The sequence below is a fragment of the Cloeon dipterum genome, chromosome 4 (assembly GCF_949628265.1).
Source record: "Cloeon dipterum chromosome 4, ieCloDipt1.1, whole genome shotgun sequence".
In the NCBI taxonomy this organism is placed as follows: Eukaryota; Metazoa; Arthropoda; class Insecta; order Ephemeroptera; family Baetidae; genus Cloeon; species Cloeon dipterum.
The window spans coordinates 26,589,665-26,612,788 of record NC_088789.1 but is presented as its reverse complement, the minus strand read 5'-3'; the positions used below and the strand labels follow the sequence as shown (position 1 = coordinate 26,612,788).

General features: G+C 40.9%; 1 protein-coding gene across 3 annotated transcripts in view; it reads left to right on the top strand.

Moving 5' to 3' along the window:
- SPR (Sex peptide receptor) overlaps positions 1-23,124 on the top strand; it is a 105,380-nt gene that overhangs the window by 72,050 nt on the left and 10,206 nt on the right. The window contains exon 1 of one of the 3 annotated variants that reach the window (XM_065488676.1): positions 2,446-2,582. The exons of the other annotated variants lie outside the window; for them this stretch is intronic. The gene's annotated coding sequence lies outside the window, so the exon portion shown is untranslated. Of the gene's footprint in view, positions 1-2,445; positions 2,583-23,124 lie in introns of those variants that run through there. 3 annotated transcript variants of the gene reach the window in all.

Here is a 23,124-nt window from a genome sequence, read left to right as displayed (position 1 = left end):
GGCTCTCTGTACCACTCGCATTTTGCAACAAAGGTCAAACACTAACCTGTATAACTATAGGGTTAATTTGCTCTTGTTAGTCCTTCATTACTTGATGATTCTGTAATTGTGTGTTGTTTAGAGATTCAAAATGATTACAGCTAGGTCAATTGATGAGCAAACATATTGTGTGCAATTTAATTAGTGGCAAAAGCAAACAAAGCCGGAAGTAATTAACATAAATTAATATTGCTAATTGTTGACTTGTTAAATCAACACAATTTTGATAGTTAACCTCACAAAAATTTTATTTAAAGTGGAATGATACTGGACAACAATTGAAAATTATTTAAATTGTTGGATGCCTTAAACAATTGACCGATAAACAATTTGCAATAATAAAAAAATTACCTTCCTACAATAAAAATTCAAATTTTGCCAATTTTCTCCACAATTTACAGTGCTTGAACATATTTTCTTGGCATGTTCCGATTCCTCTCGTCAAGATCTGTTCAACGGTGTATGCCACTTATTGGGGAAACTCTTGGTTTTGAAATTAAATAGGATTTCAAGTAAGGAGACAGCCAATGCAATTTGAAAAGCACGATAACTTTCCAGCCAATTTTCTCGAAAAATTACAGCGCTTCTTAGGTCAATTTAGGCTTTAACTGAATCCTAAGGGATGAGTTTATGCATTGGCAACAAGTATTTTCCAGGCTTTTGCAGTATCATTCCTCTTTAAGCTTGTAGAAAATCAATATAGGTAATGGGGAGTATTTTATTTTATAACTGAGCAGATCAAAATGAAAATTCAATGTAATGAACACACTGAAAGGCAAGCAAAAAAAATGGAAATGGAATAAAGCGCTAAGAGGTATGTAAGTAAGAATAATTGGCATTGCAATTACTCCTCAAGACTGCTCGGGTCTAAAAGATCAAACGTTCTGGAGATATTCACTCCTTCAATTCTTGGCCTTGATAGGAGGGTATTCAACTCTACCTGCTGCTCAGTTAAATATAAAAATATACACACGGTATATGTGAACATAAAATTTGAATATAAACTGCACAGGCCTTTGTGTGTGTACATGAGCGAATGTAAAATTCCCGATTCGCAAAAGTGGATTGCCTTACACAGCAGAAATGAAGGTTCGCCTTATATGGTGGGCGAATCAAATGGAGCGTCACATACCACTGCGGAGCAACAGACACAAACACACGCGCGCAGCGTATATATAATAAAGGCCGAACACAGTTTCGAACACATCATACATATTCGTGCTGCAGTGTATGTGTATACACTTTCCGTGCCTCACATTTTTTACAACCACGCGGCGACCTTTGTTGGTCAGCAAGCGCATAGTGGCGGAAAAGCGGCGTTATTTCGGTCGGTCGGTTTGTAATCATTTCGGCGGACCGCGTGTATATTGTGGTTCTTTTTGTGGGCTGACCTACAGGCTGGAAAACGAGCGGGAATATTCCACCCTGAGGCGCGATGAGAGCGTGAAATTTCGCTACACCAACGCAAACTTTTTGGGGTCGATAAAACTCTAGGCCTGCCAGGAACAAAACAATCAGCTTATTTTTATGAGTTTATAGATTATCGTTAGAGGAAAGGTGCGATGCAGTTTAAAACATGGCGTGGATTGACATTAATCATTAAAGGGATGTTTTAATTTTCTTTTTGTCTTTTATAAAAAATAACGGGGCTTTATTTTTGTAAAATATCTTTCTAACTTCCCAAATTCTAATGAATTTACCAATCCTAGAAATCCAAGAAAGTAAAACACAATTTTTACGCCGGATAAAAAAATAATTGAAAACATATGTCCTAACAAGGTAATAGAGGAAAATTATCACATCTACCACGCACGTAATATGCAAATCACGTTTATTTAATGGATTCAGAGACTTCACAAACAGTTCCGTGAAATAGAGAAACTTTTAAAGCATTAAAACGTCTATTTTGAATTACGTTGTCAACAAGATTAAAGCGGGAGGGTAAACGCTAAAACCCATTAAGTGCGCTGAGTAAACTACATTGCGTGGGTCGCTCGCAAAAACAAAAAATCTTTTCGAGAAACAGCGTCTGCTGTGTGTAGCCTCGCGTAACTTGATGCTCCGCTTTTGAGGCTGACGAATTATAAATTTTTTAATACTTTCCCGGGCCAAAAAGGCACTCCAATTTGCTCGTCCCCTCGCACCCCATTCCCACAGAAAAACTTGGGCTTTGCAATTCAAAACAAAGCGCCGAGATTTCGCATGCGGCTTCTCTGGCGCGCGATTCCGTAGCCGATAATGGGGCTATATTTCAAAAGTGCATGAACGGCGTAATTGAGCAAATAAATTGCGCGCGAGGCTGGTGGGCAGGACTAGATGGATAATGTACGTATATATATATATGTGTTTGTGTGTATATAAACGAAGGCGCACGTTCAGGATGCGCCCGCATGGTGCGCCTAAGCAAGAGTCTCGCGCGCTCGCGTTTCGCACCACACGATCTCTCAGAGCACAGCAGTCGCGAATGGACTCTCCGACCGGCTGAACATGCCAACTGCTCTGCTCTCGCGCCGCTCGACGCTTCCGCCTATTCTGCATACCAGGTAGTTTTAGCACTTGGCCTTTTTCTTTGAACAATAGACATTGTCAGCTTGATCTCACACTCTTCCAAAGTACATATTCGCTCTGACAATGCGAGGTCCGAATTTGCGCATCAAGTTTCAAACAATTCACTTAACTTTAAGCAGGCTCTATATTATACGTAGTTATAAACAAAATCTTTACAGAAAATTTGCCTTACTTGAAATACCTACAAATTAGGAATAAGATAACCATTTCCAGGTTACCGTTTAAATTTTTAAGAAAATCGTCTCAAAAGTTTGCATGATATTGACTCCCTAAAATATAAAATCATGGTTTATTTAACAATTTTGGCGATTTTTCTTATAATTCGCACATTGTTTGATAGATCGCGATGAGAGAGATTGAAATCAAGTCAACAAATAATTCCTTGGTCCTGATTCCATTATTGCACATTGCAGAGATAACTGTTGCTAAAGTTCACAAACAATTAATTCAATTTTTCCACAGTCAACAATGCAAAATGTTATTAATTTTTGGCCTGTGAAGCTCTATTTTAAGAGCACTCTAGAAAGTGCTGTCGGTAAATTCAAAATTACTTTCCGCATACTCCACTTACTTGAAGCTATGCGGAAAGATAAAGGAAAATGATACGGCTTTAATAAAATTGTTGAGCAATGTGTATCTTTTAGATGATGGATCTTTTTAAAGATTCAAAGCACATGCAAATTAGTTTTGTTTTGTCTCCAGGAATGATTTTACAGCATTTACACAAAACAGAAAGGCGCTTTTCTGAGAAACGCTATAATATTTCAAATTTAAATTCATCTTTTGTCATTGCGATAGTTGAACCACGAATTCGCTCTTTTGCTACTCAAGGAAAAAAGAGAGAGACAATTGAAAATCATGGCCAATTTATATTCACCCCAACACTCTCAATTTCGCACAAATTGCAGAAGCTTAATCATTTTTTTTACCCTAGGGCAGCATCATCTTTCCTTGCAAAAGTATCTCCGCGCTCTCTTTGCAGATAATTAATGTATTATGCAAAGGAGCCCATTCGGGATTCAGAAAGCGTGTCTGCACGAATTCCAGGTCTCCGCACCAGGCAGGGTCGTTAGCATGAAATTAAAATATCGCAAGGTGATAATAAGAGCGGCGTCTCTGGTTTGAGCGTGCAGATGAGGGCACGCCGATGCTAATGACAAACGGAGAGATTATCCTCTCAAAATCTAATATCCAGCGAGTGACGGGGACCAATCTATCGCGCGTTTTTTTTTCGCTCCGCCACGGTCAGGCCTCTCACGTAGCCTCATAATAGGGTGCGCGTTTCAGCCCCAAATTGCTTCATCATGCAGCCAGGCCTTCTCACTTGGCTTTTCCTCTCTCGGCAAACACCAATGGAAAATAGATGCCCCTATAATCGGACCAAATTGCTGTGTAGCTCGGTGCTCTTCCACGTTATGGGCTGCGAGAGACTGGCTGCCGCGCCGAAACAAGCATCTTCATCTTTGCCACAGAGAGAGAGAGAGCGCCGGCAAAGCCGCCCACTTTTTTCCCCTTCAGCCCCCATAAGCCGGGAAACGCGTGAATAAATTTTGGGCGCCGGCCTAATTTAATTTTAATCGGCAACAGAGAAGGATTGTTCTACCCCAGAAATGTTTCTTGAAGCAATATTAACACTAATTTGAAATTGTGAGTCTTTTTAATATATTTTTTAACCGATTACAGCACGAGATTGGAATGCGGAAAAGAAAAATATATTTTGCTGACACACTCGATTCAGAGATAGAGATTTAAATTGATGAGAGGATCTAAATATAGTCAAAGAAATTAATCGTCGTCAATTTATGGTTTCTATAAAATATCGCTGTCGTTAGAATCGAAACATGCTTTTGGCGGATGAACCGGGATAAACGTCTTTGGATTCTAAACCGTCTAAGTTGAATAGAAGCCAAAAATGTCACAAGTGATCGTCAGTTTAAAGATCGCTTTTAAAAAACACTAATTTTATTGAATTATATTTTTGATTATACTAGGAAAATGGTGGAAATTAATCAGATTTAAATGTTACCACATTAATTATCGGCAAAATATGCCTTATCTTTTCAAAAATAGGCCATTATCAATATTAAAATGAATTTTTCATGATTAAATTATTATAGTTGGCGCATTGACCTCATTTTAGTTCCCAATATCCAATTATAGAAGATTTCGTCTTTCTTCTTTTTGACAAGAGGAACATATCATTAATTTAGTTCGACGCTAATGACCGATTTTCTGACGTAACAACCAAGTACTCAGCTAATCAACTCCACTCTCAAATCTAATTTTAAACCTCTTGCTCGCCCATTTCGCTCTACTTCATCACGAAAATAGCATCGACGAGGTAAAAAATCCTGTTCTCGTCCGTAGCACCGACGATCAAAACACACACAAAAAAAAACAAACAAATAAATGAACGTGCTTTTGATAAATTCAGTCGCGACGTGACACGAATGTGAAATAATTGCGGCGAATTAGCAAGTTGGCGCTTGCTTCCGCTCGCTCGGGCGCTCGAACACAAATTCCCCGGAAGACTATTGCGCTAAGTAAGAGCTGGTAATAATATTTCTCGGGGGTTTGTTTCGCCACGCACATGTACACAGCCGGATGAACTTCTCTTTACCACATAGGAAGCATGCAAAGCACGTCTCGCCCGAAGCGGCGGTGGCGGCTCTCGCTATTTTCTTAAAAGCTCCGGACCATTGGGGTTAAAGGGGCTTTTTCCGCCGTGTGCATCCTTAAACCTGACAGGAGTGCCTTTCTTGCGTCGCAATTTCGTCTTGAAATTACTATACATACAAGCCTAGTATCTTTGTTACTCTGGCGAGTACACCACGTCCCCATATTCTCGGCACTCTGCTGAGTAGGCGAAACTTTTTGCCGTGTTCAAACTCTTTATTGCAGAATGCCGCAAACAACCTAATGGTTAAAGCTAGTCTTCTTGGAACTCCTGGAAAATATAGTTGGAGGCAGCGTTATTTGTAAAATTGTTATTCATAGTTAAGTATGCGAATTTTTCTTGAGAACGAAAGAGGTTTTGTTGAAATGTAAGCTCTTCGGCTACATAAAACCTAAAAATAACGCTTCGTTTCATTCTGAAAAATTGTACGATGACTGATTAAATCCGATTTGAACTTATTTGAAACTGAAAAGAATGGATGCAAGGGTTTTTTTTCGAAAAAATAGGTGAATTTTAGGTTCTTTTTGCTGATAATGCATTTCTTACCACCGCGAATTCGAAAGAAGTTTTTATTTTCGTTTATTAGAACTTATTTTAGCTTTAAGATTCGGTATTTCTGTTTGTTTGTCTTAGTAGAAAGTTGCGAAAAAAGCCGCCACGGCGTCAAACGAACACTTTAATCACTTTCTCCGCTCTGCTTGCGCAGAGCCTCCCTCTAAAGACACAACCCCACGCTCTAATTAGGCGCGCTGGGAAAGCTGCAAATGGCACTTTTTTCAATTTTGGAATGCTTCCAATGAGCTCTGCGGTTGGCAGAAAAGGCACACTGCAGCCACTTTTTTGTCCGTCGCGAATATACACGCGCACACATTCGCTCCCCGGAACAGAGCACTTTTTTGCCGCTAATGGCATTCTGAATAATTCAATTTGTTTCTCTAGAATTCCAGCGGGCCTTTGACCCAATGCGTGCACGTTGCTTGTGTTGCCCCAAACAAAAAATACACCACCGCCCCAAACATTTGGGCAATAGCCACAGAGCGTGCGTCTTTAAGTTGTTTCTTTACAACATTCGCAAAGTGGTGCTCAAAAGTTTGTATCTTTAGCGTGCGAAATACAGCTTATTTCTCTTTTTTATTGTCTCAATTCTGGGTAAAACTTTCTCGGCTAAATGGGACTGCAATTTTTCTCTAAATTGAAAAGAAAAATTATAACAGCTCAAATATCTCCCGAGATGCTTTTTAAAATTTAAAATTTTTAGCAGATATCACCGTTTAACAAGGGTTTTATATTGTATTTCCTCTCCTTGACAATTTCTGATTAAACCCTGAACAAGATTAGCGTCGAAGGTGACCTTTCGGGAAGCACGGATTTAACTTTTCCTCAAGAGCAAAGCTACACCTCTTTGAATCTTAAATTGTGTCAAGTTTCCAAGCTCGTAATCCTCGGCGAACTCGATCAGAGTAGCACACGAGCCGTGCACAAATCTGAAAATCACAGCAGCAATATTTGACTTTGAGGATAACATGCACACGTGTCCCGTGTACCCGTGTACGTCTTGGCTAAAGTTCAGATTGATTAAGAATAGAGTGGCTGAGAGGGCGTTACTCGCTCTTTTCCTGTACATAACAAATCCATCCATCAATGCGATCGATCCGGCCTTCAATCAGTTAATGTATCACTTTCCGCACCGAGACCGTTTATAATTCCCTTTTCTTCTCTCCGCGTGCCCTTAATTCGCATTTATCCGAGATAGCTGATGCTGCTTCTGTTCGGGAGAGGAGCAGAGAGTACGCTTCATTCATTATTCCGCCTTGTGCACTAATAAAAAACGCCAGCCGCACGTCAACTTCACTATATTACAATCAGCCCGGCAGTTTTTTATTAGAAAAATGGGCGAACGCGGCGGCGGCAGTGGCGGCTTCTCCCCCAAATCTAGCGGGATAAAGTTTTGTGTTCGTCGGATTTGCATTCACGTACGCCGAAAATCAATATGCGCGTCCACTTGGCTCGGCCTGTGCTGTGAGTAATAATGAAATCTGTGCCCGGCCCGACTTTTCCTCGCTGCAATTTTTGCACACCAAGGGTCGCACAGGGTGTTGACCATGCGCTTTGCTGCCGCTGACAGCTCAATTTTGCCACGCAGATTCCAAGCCCGAGCCGAGAGCTGCACTCGCCGATATTTGTTGTCTCTCTCGCGCTCGATCTCTGTCCACACAGGCTGTGAGGTCAGTAAAGCGAATCATCTGTTTGCTTTCGGGCGACAGCGCGTTGGAGAAGATGAAATCGATCGCGTGCCGAGACCATGTGTGTTGCTTTTTTTCCATAAAATTTGTCTGTATCAAGAGCAGCTGTTGCATCCAGGTCTCTTTGAAGCCGATCCTTTTTGCCCAAATCCCTTTGATACTCTCTGGCTTTTATTTATTGAATCTTTCCCAATCTGCTTTTGATATTGTCCTGCCAGGCAATGAACAAAAGCACATCCTGACGCGGAAACAGACGCTTTTCGGCTTTTGAAATTCGCCAGCTGAAGACGAATCAGCGCTGTTTGCTTTTGCACAGCGGTGGAGATGAGAAAACAAACATACACCGCCGCCGCTGGCCAACAGCCATTGATTTGGGTGTTTATAAAAATTTGACCTCCGTCAGAAAATATCCTTGACCAATACGTAGTGTGTTGTTTCGTCACTGTTTATTTAGGACCTTCTTTGTTCCTTTCTTCTGAAATAATATTTCTACTATTTTTCGCACTTCGAAAAAAAATTGTGTCATACAAACAAGCAAAAATTAGATTTGTTTCCGTGTGCGTGTACCCCAGCCAGATTAATGCGACGCGCAGATATGGCGTCCGGTGGAGTATGGTGCGAAAAAAATGGTCACGTGAAAATGCGTGAAAGTTTTGGTCAATATTGGGACATAATTTGCGTTACTTGTACTTAATGTTGTCTTTTGGATCGTAAAAACAAACTCTTGACACTCGTACGGCAATCCAAAGAGAGCATTTGTTTCCCACATTCAGACGCCATCTTGGATCTGCGCAGTGGGAACCAATTTTATCGCACATCTGGAACCCGCTGGTAGATACCCCATTGTTTAATCGGATTTCTGGGGCAGCCAATCAGAGGCATCCGCCAATTTGTCCCTCTATCTAGGGAGAATGTCCCCATTTGCCTCTTTCGCTGCGAGTGGAGGGGCGAGAACGTTTGCTTTTTCCTGATCGCTCTCCCTCCGCTGCCCGCAAACAGCACCACGACGGCTTGAGAATATTATCCACTCTTCCGAAACAAACAACGGACCTTCGACCTCCATCGGCCACCATGTCTTACGCTTGCCTTGTCGTACAAAGAGATTCTTCAGACGATAAATTTTCTGCTTCAACGCCCGCTCTTGATCAAACATGAAACTCGCAATAAAAAGTCGTACGTATTCAACTGCAAGTTCCAGCCAAGTACTCTAATGCAATTGGAAATGTTCCCAGCACCGCAAGAAAGTTAGCATCACTCGACTGTTGAAAAACTAATATCTGAGTCGAGATGAGAGTCCAAACAGATGAGACCAACCAACAACTGTGCTGCTTTCCCGTCAATGCGGTTATCGCGGAATTTCTGACATCTGGGCGCGAAATATAAAAAGCTTTATATTCGGACACATGCTCACACACACGCGTCAGCCCTTATGAATAGCAAAACACACCGAGTTGGCCAAAACCAACACGCATTGCCCCTGGGAGTTGTTGCAGTGAATGCAAATGCTATCTCCCTTTCCTTAAGCTTACCGAGAAATAATATTAATCTAAGTTTGATGGCAGATTTTCCAGGAAACAGAGAGTGCTTATGCGGTTTCCTGGTCTGGACTAATTATAAGCTTATCTAAGTGATGGTCCACGGATTTACTGATAATCCGCTTTTCAGAACAAAATGAATTTATCACCATGATCTTCTTTAAGATAAATTTATCAGAGAGCCGAATGAAATTTATTTTCCTATCTTAAAATTTGATCATAATTGATTCACAGATAGATAAAACAATAAACTTAAATTTAACTGTAGTCAATCGCATTAAAGTATGGAGGTTATTACCTGCAGCATCGATAATGGTGGTATATTGTAATGATCACAGTCTGAATGTGGGCATCATAAATTCCCGGCTGTAACCGAGAGAATAAAATAATTGAAATTTACGAGACCTTCGCATCCCTGGTAAATTTTTTTTATATTGCAGTTCAAGCGAACTTCTTGACCTGAAGCGCAGACACTCGGAACCGAGCCATAAAAAGAAAGCCAATCATTTTAAACGGACGAGTTGCAGTTGTTACTATTTCATTTATTTTAACATTTGTGCAGTGACCTCGCAATTAAACAAACGTGACTTAAATTGAGACAGAACAGGGTAATAACACGGCGCCAAGATTTATTTGCACTGCTGCAGCGTGCCGTTAGCGGCGTGCACATTGCATCATTTCTGCAAACTAGCTCATCTAAGCTGGAAGAAACAAAAAAGGCGCGCGCCAGGACATAAATCTCAATTGTATCAGCGGCGGCGGCGGCGCATGGAGGCGGCCGGAGGAGGCCGTAATTTTTGCGTCTCTCGCGAGGACAACAGCAATATTGCCGGCAATTATTAGCAAGTGCACGAGCAGCAGCCGAATTGATTTATTCTTGCCGGCGTTCGTTCGTTCGTTCTCTCCGGACTCGTATTTTACGCGCGCAAAGCGTTACAGCCGGCCAGTCTGCTAGCTTTTAAGACCCATAAAGCCGCAGCTTTTTATGTCACCGACAAAATATTATGTGCGGCCGCCCGATGGGGTGTTGGTTTGTTTTAAGGTGCTGTTAAGTTTACGCGCAAACAAAGACAAGGAGTCTGGTATACATATATTCACGCTATTTAGCTCTCTCCACGCTCGACTTGGCCGCTGCTGATAATGACGATATGGGGCATTAACGCGTGCGTGATGCCCAAGCCTCAGACGCGCATTTTTATGGTCGGCGAATACTAGTCCGAAAATTGCTTTTCGGCGGCGGGCCGTGGTCTGGTTTCAAATCTCGTTGTAGAAAAAAAATGTTGGCAGTGCCAAAATCCAACCAATTTTCTTAGAACGAATGTGCGCGTGGAATAAAAAAAAATATATAAAAATGTCAAGCAGGTTTTCATTCCCTCCTAAACACGGCTCATCTAAATATTTACGAACTTGCAGTGCGTTGACCAAGTGGAAAGAGATAATTCTGAACTTCAACATCTAGAAAAATATTTAGAATGTTTACAGCTGCTTCGAATTTTACTAGTTGCTATAAATTAAAGTGTGATTTAGCAAGAGAGTGTCAGAGGTCCCGTTTACTGCATTCATTACTGTTAAGTATACACACAGCTTTGCGTTCCATAACACGTCACTTTTTGCCCCTGCTGCTGGAGAGCGTTGGGAAAACGATCTGTGCAGCAGCATCCAGTCCTAAGCATGCATTATTCCACATAAATCTGAACAGCGCGCAGCAGCGATGCAACCGCGGCGGACAGGGCCGCTCTGTGTGATGTCTTCCTCTCTATAAATAACGAGCTCGGAGGAGCAGTCTGATGGATTAATACCTTCTCAAGCTATAGCTGCACTCTCTGGTGCATCAGTCTCTCTCTCACTGCGCACACTTCGATACAAGTGCATGCCTATTTGAGTAACAAACGAACGAACTACCATGCAAAACCCTTATACTTGTATATACATATAATGCAGCTTTAGAAACACACTCGTCATGAATAATGCAGCGTGCTCTGCTCGCTCTTCGCAAATCTAATCATGGAGACGCTGGAAATACTATAATATAACGACCTCTCATTTTTGCATAGCACCGGACGGCGGTCTGTCACGCCGGCTGTTGTAAGCGAAATAAGTTGCGGTGCGCCTCACGGTGACAGCCTCCGCACTGTGCACACATCCAAACGATGTATATGAATGTTATGGGAGGAAAAAATATTGCTTGAGCGTTTTCCAACAGACACGATTATGGATTTCCGTCTCTCGAGTCCTGTGTTGAGAGCATCTGCGCCTCGCCCAGGGTAAACAGCATATTTCCTTATGCAAATTGATTGGGTTTCCAGCTAATCCTCGCCTGCATTTTTTCTTTGAAGTTGCCAAGAGCGTGCCCAGATTGGCGCTCGCTCGTAAAAAGCAATGGTGCCGACCGACGAAAGCGGAGAAATGCGTGCAGTTGCGCGCCTCGCTGAGTTCCGGCGCGTGACGCGAGCTGCCCGAAAACGCGGCGAAATGCAAACAAACAAACAAGCACGCACAAACGGCCCGATTTTTCTCATCCCACGCGTCTTTGTTGACTCGGGACGCTTGATTTGCGCACACAATGTGGCCGATGAGATGGAGAATTCGTGTTTCTTTCTCTCTTGGCGGTGCGCAAGCAAAATTAATGCTTTTGTTGTGTGCAGCTGCGAAAGACGTTTGTGCATGTTCCGCCTGAGAACCGCTTTTCATGAAAACGAGAGCTAAAAAACGGAACCTTGCTTTCTTAATTTCATTTCTGCTCCGCTTTTATTGTGCAAAAGTTGTTATTATGTTGCGTGCGGCACAAGTTGCCTCGAATTCCCCTGGCTCTTAGGATAAACATAAACTCCCTTGGCTTTTTGCTCAGCAAATTTCTTACTGATTAAATCCGGAATTGATCAATCAAAATATTTCCGAAAGAGAATTCATATACAGATGGCGAAATGCGGCACGAACATATAATTTAAACCTCTTTTTAGTACATCCTGTGGGTTATGACGAGCTCACCGGATCCAAAAAAACAGCACCGAGCGGATAATATGGGCCCTGAGTGGCCGCAGAGGAGCTTGGGCCCAATGTGGCCATCTTTTCACCTCCCCGCACCGAGGTCGCCAGACATTTAGTCCCTAAAGCTGCTGGCAAGGTGCGAAAACCAACAAGTGGCGCCTCCTACCAGTCGATTGAGCTAATTAAACATTTGAAGACGCTTAATTGACTACCTTTTCCAAAATCTGACATTGGGCAGCCAGCACTAATATCTCCCATTGGCTCGAAAATCCTGAGAATGCCGTAACAACGTGTTGATGTTTTTTTTAATAACAAAGCTAAAAATTAATAACTATTTTAAGCAAAAAACTGACTAGATTTTTAAGATAGTTATCAATCTAGATATATGTTTTTATGTCATAGTAATGTTCTAGAAAACATGTATCATTCCTTGGGCTGATGGAAGTGATTCACACCCCAAATCCCACGTTTGCAGTTCCATAAGGAAAACATTGCTTTTACACGACTGTAGGGATCACACTACTGCTCTCCCTCTGTAATTATGCAAAGGGCGCGTTTCTTTGTCCGTGCCTAAAACGCGGCGGGTTGTGCTCTTTGAAAGGAGAGCACGCATGAGTCGCGCGGCAAAAGAGGTCGAAAGGTCTATCTCATTGGAAAAAAGGCCCGCGGCGAGAATGATCGATATATGAGCGCGGGAACAAAGGGCTTACGTGTGTGTGTGTGTGTGTGGCCATGGCAGATAAAGCGAATCATTTTGCAATTAAAAACGCGACATCGCGTGCAATCTGCCTCGGCAGAAGACCAGTGATTGGCTGGCTCTCTTGGTCTCACTCGCCGCTCTCGAGTCGCAAAATAGCGAGCGTGAATTGCTACAAATGAGGTAATTGGTTGTGCTGATTTAACAGAATGCGTAAGCGCCTTTGCTCTTGTACGGAGTCTGCAGTGAAAACGGATCCGATTAATTTTATTTCGCTTGCCGCTCCAATGGCAAGGTTCGACGGCTGTTTAGTTGCAATTTTCTGCCTCTTTACGGCTTGAAATGGAAATTTGATGCGATTTGAAGCTGTATAAATGTACTCAAAGGACATGATGAGTGGATTTTGAGTTTGAAATGTAGCCTCTATTTTGCATGCTTACTAAGCGTTATATATATTGTGCAATTCAGCAGAGTTGCAAATCGACGCTCTGCTCCGTAGCTAACTGTAAGAATATTCTAGCTCAGCTGAAAATAATTTGCTATATCGTTTGTATTGAATTTCAAAGGAGAATGCTTTGCGAAGCTACACAAGAGAGCTAATAAGGCAGTTTTGTTTGATAGGAGGCGATAAAAAAGCGAGCTAAATAAATGACATCCATACCATTATAACGAGAGCTCTTGAACGCGATCGTTTTTGCATGCGCGCCAGCAGATATATATACTGAAAAAAAGTAGCGAGAAGAGAGAAAGGCTCTTTTCATGATTCTTCATTATGAATTCGTGGCAATGGTAGTGCAAAAAACGCGGCAAAGAGCTGCCTAGCGCACAATCATAAATCAATTTGTGCGTCTCGAAATTCACGGCGAGGATTTTCGCCATCAGTGCCCCCTCGGAAAGGCAGCCGCCTTGTTTAGGGCGGACAGAGAGAGTCGTTTGAAAGGGACGCGTGCTGATAGAGAACTTCAACAAATCAATTGAATTATACGCACACTTGCATCCACGGGTATTGACAATTCAATTAATATCTCGTCTCGCTGACGAAATTTCTCAATGCGCTCTGCAAAAGTGATTGATGCCTAAAAGGTTATAGAGAGTTGGATTCAAAGGGATTTTGATTGATTTGCTCCTCTTTTTTGAATTGCCGTTGGAGATCGTCTTCCATATATATTTATCATCTTAGGCGTCAAAATTCCGCACCGAGTCCATCAATCCACTTAATATGAGCAGACGAAAGGGCCTTTTCATTTGAGCATATTGACTTCCTCCCTGATAAGGTGAACAGAAAGATAAAGTGAATTACCAAAGTGATCTCTGTTCGGTTATTATATATCTCTCTCTCCCCTGCTCGAAAATGACATTATGAAGAAAGTTCCATCGAGCAGATTCAGCGAGTTTCATACCGATTGGAGAGATACTCACGACTTTATCGGATAGCAAACAAAATATTTTCCACCTCGGTGAGTAACGGGAAAACACACTCTGGTAACATTTTCCTCACACACAATTTAATTTTGACATTTAGAAGAAAACTACGCTGACCTTTCCCGCAACCACGCAGATGAATGAAATATTATTACGTAACCTTGTAACTCTTACGTAACGCTCATCCAGCGTGCTTTTTAGAATCTGGAGATGAATGAAAAGCACGCTTCCTCACTTCCGCTTGAATTGTTGGGTAAAAAAGACGTCGCAGAGACCGATATATATATAATGTTGCACTTTTGAAAAATTTCTTCGTCGCAAAGGAGCTTTTCTGTGTAGTGAGAGGGTTGATATTTGCACACGATTTGCATGATGCCTGCAGGCGAAGCGAATAAACCGCGCAGCGCTTGATTCTGCCCGAAATGTGATGGAAATTCTGAATGAACAGAGCGAACAACGCGCTGACAGATGAAAAAATCTTTGGAGCGCGCTTACTTGTCAACTGCGGAAGGCAGGAAAAGTTTTTCAGTAACTCATCAAAAGCGGAAAATTGAATAAAAGAAATGGCGCTGACAGTTTTCTGCTTTTCTAAATTTCTAAACGCACCTTTCCAGCGACTTCAGGGACAAAAAATGTCTGGCGCTTAAATTAAAGGCCTCGTTGCGAGGAGGCGAAAAGATGGTCACATTGGGCCCAATTTTATTTGGGCTTAGTATTAAGCTCAAAGCTCCCGTCATGTGCTGAGCAGAGGTTAAAAAAGCAATTAATAATTTTATATAATCCTTTTCTGATCATTTTAATAAAAAAATGGCATGCCACCCGCGTGGATTGTATCTCAGAAAAATGCTTATATCTTTCTTAAGAGTGTCAGTACCAAAATGCAAATCATATCATCCTGCAATTCCTGATAAAGTATGTAAAATCATTAATCATCCAATTATTAATTCGTTTTAATTTGATTATTTGAACTATTGAGATCTTTTGACTCGACTGGTAAGTGGTGTGATCTGAAGTGTGCATCAGACCTTTTAAGACTCAAGCTGATAGACATTTCTCAAGAATAAACAGGGGGATCTTTCATCTTGCACGTCTGGAACGCCAGTTGGTTGCTTTTTCGCCGAATGTGTGAAAAAGTGTTGACGAAAGAGTATGAGTGTGCCTCTGGAAATAGCAAATTTTACGAGGTTTAAACAAGCCCGTGATCTTTCACTTTGTACCGAGGCTGGCCATGCATATACCTTCAGCAACACCTTTGCAAATCGTAAAATGAAAGTTTTCAGGGGGTTGGTGCGACTTAATTCCCACGCAAGTGTATTTAACGGCTTTTGCAGGACTTCCTTTGCGAAATTCAAGCTCATAAAATGAACTCTGTCTATAAATAGCTTTGCTTACAGTTGCACATCAGATTTTGGAAGTGCTGAGGAGCGAAAAATAGGGTGTTATTCCACTTGGTTTCCTCAGAAGCTTAACGTGATTAGTGCCGAGAGAAGGACCTTTTGTGAAAAAGATAAATTTGATTTCCTTCTTGTCCGACATAGTCCACTTTTTGTTTCTCTTTCACGACAAAGTATCCGATTGCCATGTCATCCAGTGCTTTGTATTAAATGGTCTGTCTTTCCACCTCATTTCAAAGATGCAAAAAAGTTTGTCTTCTTTGCAAGTAAACGCATTAAGAATTCTCTTGAGATAATTAAGTTACACAAAAAGGGTTTAAGTTTTCTTTTTTTCTCCCATGAAATTAGTTTTTGCACAATAAAGCTCAAGCTTGAAATTCTTCTTCCTTCGACGAGTAATCCGATTTGTAAAGTTGGAAAAGGATGCTTTCCCCCGTAACCTCGATACGATCACCTATTTTCTTCCGCTTTAATGTCTCAAGTGATGCGACTAATGGGGAAAACCTTGAAATTTACTTTAGCTTCGTGTTGGTAAAAGTTAGCTCACTAAAAATTAATTCAGTTCAAAACATACCACGATAGCACTCATTAAGAATTCACAATTTTCTAAAGATCTTCTTCTAAAATCAGTAAAATGAATAATTCGATGAGAGAAAAAAAACACTCAGCTTAGCTGCAACAGTTAATCAAACGAAATCGCTCTAAAAGGATCATCTAGCCGCCGTCGGAGCTTCTCGTTGAAAAGATGTAGCTCATGCCAAAGTACAAATTGCATCGCTGCTTATCCACGCACTCTGCATATTTCGCCCGCTTCGCTCTTCTTCTAATTTATTCCCGGCACGCGAAGGGCGGAATTACTTATGGCAAAGACGTTTTATGTGCTCGGCGCATGCACATTTTTCTCGTGCCTTCGGGAGAAAGATAGATATACACAAAACACCTTATCTGACGAATGCAGCGTGTGCATATTCCTGGATTTAATAACACTTGTCGCGCACTCGCGAGGAATCCAATATTCGCGGAGTGATGAAAGGCTGGTTTGCACATGTTTGACCTTTTTCCTGTAAGCCGGATGTTCGCTCTTCCACTTTGCGTCAAATTGAACATTTTCATTACATCGTGTTGCTATACACTCGCATTATTGCGTTTAAATTTCCTCCCCATATCCGCAAACTGCTGTTATTGATTGGCTGAGGGTAAAACGTGTTCACCTAATTGCGCTTCAAATGTTAATTGCTATTAGTATATTTAGATGATTAATTTCAGTGAGAAAACGCTTAGTGTATACATAAATGACTGTTTATTCCCTTTTGAGCAGACAATTGATATTATTTCACTCTCCCGCATCAAATGCATCAGGTAAAACAGAAATTTTTATAAGTGGATTGATAGAATTGCCGAACAATTGATATTAATTTGATTTGCTGACTCCAATTATGAAAATATTAGTTTGAAAAATAACTTTGACAATGTAAAACAATAAAATTTGGACCTGCTAACATTATAATTTTAGATTTTACCAAATTTCTACAAAAATTTAACTGTTTTTGCTTGATTTCGATCAATGGTGTGTGAATTATGAGTTAAATTTCCCTTCTTCATGTTTTCCGTTTCCAATAAGCTTGATGTAAACTTTGGAGCCGGCTTTCTCTGAAATTTAAACGGCAGCCCGGGTAAACTTGAGCTCTATCCCAATTTTCTGAGTAGATTTTAAGTAACAATACAAATTGTTTTCCAGAACCTTTCAGCACTGATCTTCTTCACATGCGCTGGAACTTTATATGATTTATTGATTCTTTGAATGCATTCCCTGAAAGAGCGTGTTTCAAAATTGCTATAATTTTTTTAAAAATTAAATTTAAATGTGCTGAGAAGTATTGGTTTTGGTTCTGAACGAAATGGGAAAAGGAGGAAAAGACACTCAGCATCCTAAAACTTTCCAAGAATACATCAGTCCCAATTTTAAAATAATGATTGTAAAGAGGAAAAGAAATTAATTGGCAGGAGCTTGTTTGTTTGTTTGTTTGTTTGAAAGCCAAGAAGATCGCGCGAGTAACAAGGAAGAATCGAGTTACTGCGCACAGCAGAAGCGTTTCGACCGTGAATTTGAGAGTACATATGAGACATTCTTTGCGCACAAGTGTGTTGGATAATGTGCATACACAAGGAGGCGTTATTATTTCTGAAGAAGCGAAGAAGACTCTTCTTGTTCGCCCCCATATTTTCTTCACTCCGAATTCTTCGCTTGAATTTATGAGTTGGAGTGTACGCACCAGCACATTCAGCTTTATATACTTCTTGCCAATCCCATTTTGCATGCAGCACTTGAAATAAATGTATGAAAGTTGAATGTAACAATCAGGTAGGCGGCGAAACACATTCAATTACTTCCAGAGCTTATTGTTTACGGCTCTCGCTGATTCTATTCAATAAAATGCAGCTCAGAGTTTCTCGATTCATCAGGGAAATTATTTCATTCCCTCCTACCATTTATAATATTTAATCTGATTTTTTTACGCTTGACGCAAGCAAGGATTTTGCTGAATAATTGAAAAAGGACGTTTATGGGTACACAAGAGTTTCAAACCTTGTGCTCCTGTGCGCACAGGATTAAAAATTTACTATGCCTTTCTGCTACACATGAGTGAACAAATGCGGTGCTTCTCATGTGCAAGAGCTGCGGATTTTACTGATTGAGAGCAAGGTCAGCGCTCGCTCGCCATACAAAAGGGTATTTTATAATTAACTACCATTGTGATAATCGAGTTTTAATCAACCTAAATTGCGATCCACAACTCGCCTCCGGCAATACAATGTGTTAACAATGAGAATGGTCTTTTACAATAGATCGGCCTAAACCCCCGTAATGATAACTAATTATAAAACTCGGTAGGGGGTTTAATGTTAATTTGAATTATGTCCAACGTATATCTCTTTGAATTCAACGCCCGAGAAAAGATTTCCGTTCCGCGCTGTAATTGGATTTGGCCGAGTTGCGAAAAAAAAGTGGCGAAAGAACTTTTCAGGTGATGGTGGTGGCACTTGCTTTTAGCGAAAATAAAATTAGTTTCGTTGAAAGTGAAGAGGGTTTTTGTCAGATAGAACGGCAGTGGTGCTCTCGCCCTATCTCAGTTGGAAATGGGAAATTCCTATGGCGAGTGCTGCGGGAATGTGATTTGCGCACATTTCACAAAGGGAGATGGAACCTCCATGCACCCGACAGACCGCGTTACAATGTGCAAATTTGCATGTGTAATAAAGCCACCTTCTAAATTTACATCCTGTCGCTCTAGCCTTGTGCACTATTGTCAAAATCTATTTGTGATCCTCTTGGTAATTCTGACGTGATGACAGTGGATTGGTTATTACCATTTCCTCCCAAATTCCTATTTGCACTGCATGGAAGGAGCGTGGACTCAGTTGAACTAATTGGAAGATCCTTTTAGCATGGAAATTCTATTACTAGATCTTAGTCAAGGCCGGGAAAAGAGATTTAGTGTCGGAATAAAAATGTTATGAAATCTTTCAAACGGGTTATGTGTTACAATTTATTATTTCTTAGAAAAAAATACTTGCTTCAAAATAATAATTTATTTAAGACAGAAAAAACGTAGCACATAAGAAAATATAAATCCCAAATGTTTAAATATTTGAATGGATGATTTTTGCTCTCCTCTAATTTTGCACGCTCAACAGAAGCTGGAAAGCTGGATAATTTAATACCCCTTTGTCGTTCCTTTCTTTTTACTTAATGCGTCCTTTGTACCCTGTTCCACTTCGCAGAAGTGTGTAATTAATTACCAAGGAACATTTTAGATGTGAGAACGTTTTCATTAATGTGCCGGAGACGGATAGCCGCTTTGCCAAAAGTCGGCATGCACGCGGCTTCTTGTCATTCTGTCTCGAGGTAGGAGAAATTTGATCGCAAAAAGACAACGGTGTCTTTTGTTATAAAATCCGCAGATGCAAGACTTACTAGGGAGTCAAAGTCAAAGAGCTGTTACTTTTCCTGCTCTCTGCCGGAGCCTGCCTCTTGTCCCCCGCGACCTATATTTCCGGGCAGAAAGCTTGAACTTTCGCTTCCTGCAGATAATTATTTCCCCTGCTACTCTGTTAGGGAAGAAAAACAAATCGATCGGCCGAGCGCGATTAATTGCCTCGCTATACGTCGAGAGGGGTGCACGAAGATTTAATAAATCAATCGACAATTAGCTTCATTTAACGAGACGTCCGCGTAATCCATCATATTAATAACTCTCGACTGACACGTTCCTGAAAGATGGAAAGAACTAGATTGCTTCCATTCACGCAGAAATTGGGCAAAGTGGAAACTCTTGTTCATAGCGAAATATTACGAAACAGCTAGGCCATGGCGTAAATGGAAAACTTATTTTTACGGATAGGAAAAGGACTTAAATCACGAAATTTTTTACTGACTCTTAAGGAATAAATGTTGATGAACTTTTTTAAATTAAATAGAAATAAGCCTGTTTGAACTTACCGATGCTAATCGTTGTTTGAACGTTTAAAAATTAATTTTGTTTCCTTCAGTCGGCTTTATAAAATTTTATGTTTATGCACGTGTTTTCCTCTTTTGTATTCAGCACTCGAATCAATCATTATCGCCTGCTTCAGTTGAAAGAAGCGTGTCATCATTGAGCACCACATGCAAACTACTTGATCTCGTCGAGTGTGCGAGCGCAGCTGTGTATTCATTAACAAGAGTCTCTGGATTACGTCACCCGAATCATAAACACATACCTGCGTTCGAGCACTCTCATCTCGTCTCTTGAAGCTCTGGCAGGAATGTTTATGTACACCAAAGTCGCAAATTGACTTCGCTTATTAGTTCGGCGGTTAAAATTAGAGGCGATGCGCATTCACGTGACGCTAAACTGCGGAGTTGGAAGAATTTGCCCAGCGCATTAATGCAACCTTGGGACTCATTTTTGATTATATTTTTGAGATATGCGAGCGTCGTTCTTAAAAGGGATTTGTTGCCAGGCAACACTTGAGCTGCGGCAACTCCTGCATTCGCCTTTTTCCCCGACTTTTATGAAGTGCGTCGGCTTCTCATAGAGCTCTCATTTTCAAAACGAATCCCTGCCCTTCTGTCACGAACACAACACACCGTCCCTGCTCTTGCTTTTGTCTGAAGCTCTCGTTTAAATGATTTTTTTCGCAGCAAGACTCATTAAGAGAAGACCGAAAATGCTTTGTCCCCCCTCCGGGAAACTCATTATATTTCAATTTGGAGAAAAATTCCACGTAAATAACAAAGTCACGTGTGTTGAGAACATTTTTTCTTAAATTGACTCGAGCGCATGCCGAGGGATCGAGATCTGCGACAATTTAGGTATGCAACAGAGCGGAGCACACAATGCGCGGAAAATGAAGTTAAAGATCAAAGAACTGGAGAGAAAGAGTGAGTAACTTTTTCCTCCAGCACACAATGGATCTCGAAGCGCAGAGAGGCGAGACATCTCATTTCGAGACATCAAAGTGGGCGGAAATCTCTACCGCACTGCAAGCATGTATAGCAAAACCACTGCAAACCTTTTTTATGTGGCTAATGAGCTAGAATCCCTGTATAAAGCAAAACAAATGAGCTCGTTAAAGGTGACACTCTGTTTTGTCCCAATATTTCGCACATAAAAAAATAAATTAAAAATAAATATATCGCTGATAATGGATCAGTGGAAGCACGAAATGGCCATTAAAGTGGGTTCTCAACTCTCGATGCTGAATATAACGTAATTTATCTAGCAAGAGCTGAATTGAAATTGCCTATTTGAGTGCGTCTTCGTGGAACTTTAATAAAAAACAGTCGAGTCATCGTAAAAAAGAGAGAATCAGTCACTGCCCCGAGAATCGACTTCAATGCATAATGAAATGGTTCGTGAACTCGTGCTTGGAAGTCACATGCGCCTGCAGGATATGAACCAAGAAAAGGCCGAGGTAGTGCTAGGATGTCCGTGCAAACGTCTCGCTGTCTGCTGGCAATTCAAAATCCTGTGCTGCGTTTGGAGAGTGAATGAATGTTCACCCCTTCGGCGGCCTACATACTATAAACGCACGACCAATTTGTGTGCTTTTGTGCGTTCAGCATTGCCTTGTTTTGTTTACACTTGCCAAGAAGAAAACTAACAAATCATTATTTTAATAAATGGCACAGCAGCAACATCCCGTGGGGCATCTGTTTTTAGCAAATCACTGTATCACTTCCTGTATGAGGGCTGTGTTGGTTCAGCCTAAAAAAGTTCTAGCCGCGAAATTCGGTCAAATAATTTGTGAATGCACATAAAATTTAAATTTAAATTTCAAATAAAAATTGCCAAAGCGCAGAGCTAAAAAAATCAGAGTTGTTAACTCAAAAAATATATTAGGAAACGTTATCGTCTTGCTCAATTTAAATTATTTAGTGTACAAATTGTAAAACCCAAATCAGTAGCAGTCATATATTACTGTAGATTGAAGAAAACAAAACTTTTTAAACAAATTTCTAGTCATCACATAACTTTAACATGAATTAAAACAAATTATTTGAATGATGACATGCTATGATGATCTCTTTGGCATAATTTCAATATCAAATAGAACTAGAGTCGTGAAATTACAAAATGCTTTCCATTGATGCTTTCCTATTACAAATTTTACCGTGTATAGTGCCATACAAACAAGATAGATTACTAGCAATATTGCGTATTCCAAAGTCCATTTTTCATGGCGATTTATCTTTTGCGTTGGCGCCACGCATGTGATGAAAGAGTTTCGGCCACACAAAGCGCATATATTTCGCTAAATAAACAGGGGAAAGCACGAAAAAGCGAGTTTCCAGCAGTCCATCATGCACGTACGTGCGAATGTCTATTTAAAAGGCTCGTCATACTGCTGGCTTTCATCCCTCTTCTGAATTAATATACAGACCATCGCAACTGCGGGCCAAACCGTCGAACGATCATATTATTTGTGTGAGTTTGAATTCGCTCTGTTTTTGGTCCAGGTCGCAATCAAATAAGCCCCGAGGATTTCAGTCCAAATGCATATTTGGGTTAGACGTTTGAAAACAAATACACTCGGCCGCGCGCCGAGCGGTTGAGTGCGTGTGCGGCGGAATTCCTCAAACTAATTTTGCCGAGCTCCGGCAATTGCCGGGCTGGAGTTGCCGGGATTAAACCCGGAATGCCAGAGTGGGATTTGCGTACACGCAATGCGTTAATCATCCCTTAATTAACTTGCGGTTTACACTCGTTCGACGCTGAATCCCCTTCAACAGGTGCAAATTCAACAATTTGACTCTTTGTTGCAACAAAAACATTTGGTTAATATATTTAATTGATGAGCTAATAGGAATTCTGATTAATCACTTATGGCTTAAAGTGGATTGATTTTGCACAATCTAGCTGGAAATTCCTTGTTGTCAATGCATAAACTCATCCCTTAGGATTCAGTTAAAGCTTAAATCGACCTAAGAAGCACTGTAATTTTTTGAGAAAATTGGCTGGAAAGTTACCGTGCTGTTCAAATGGTAATGGCTGTCTCCTAACTTGAAATGCGATTT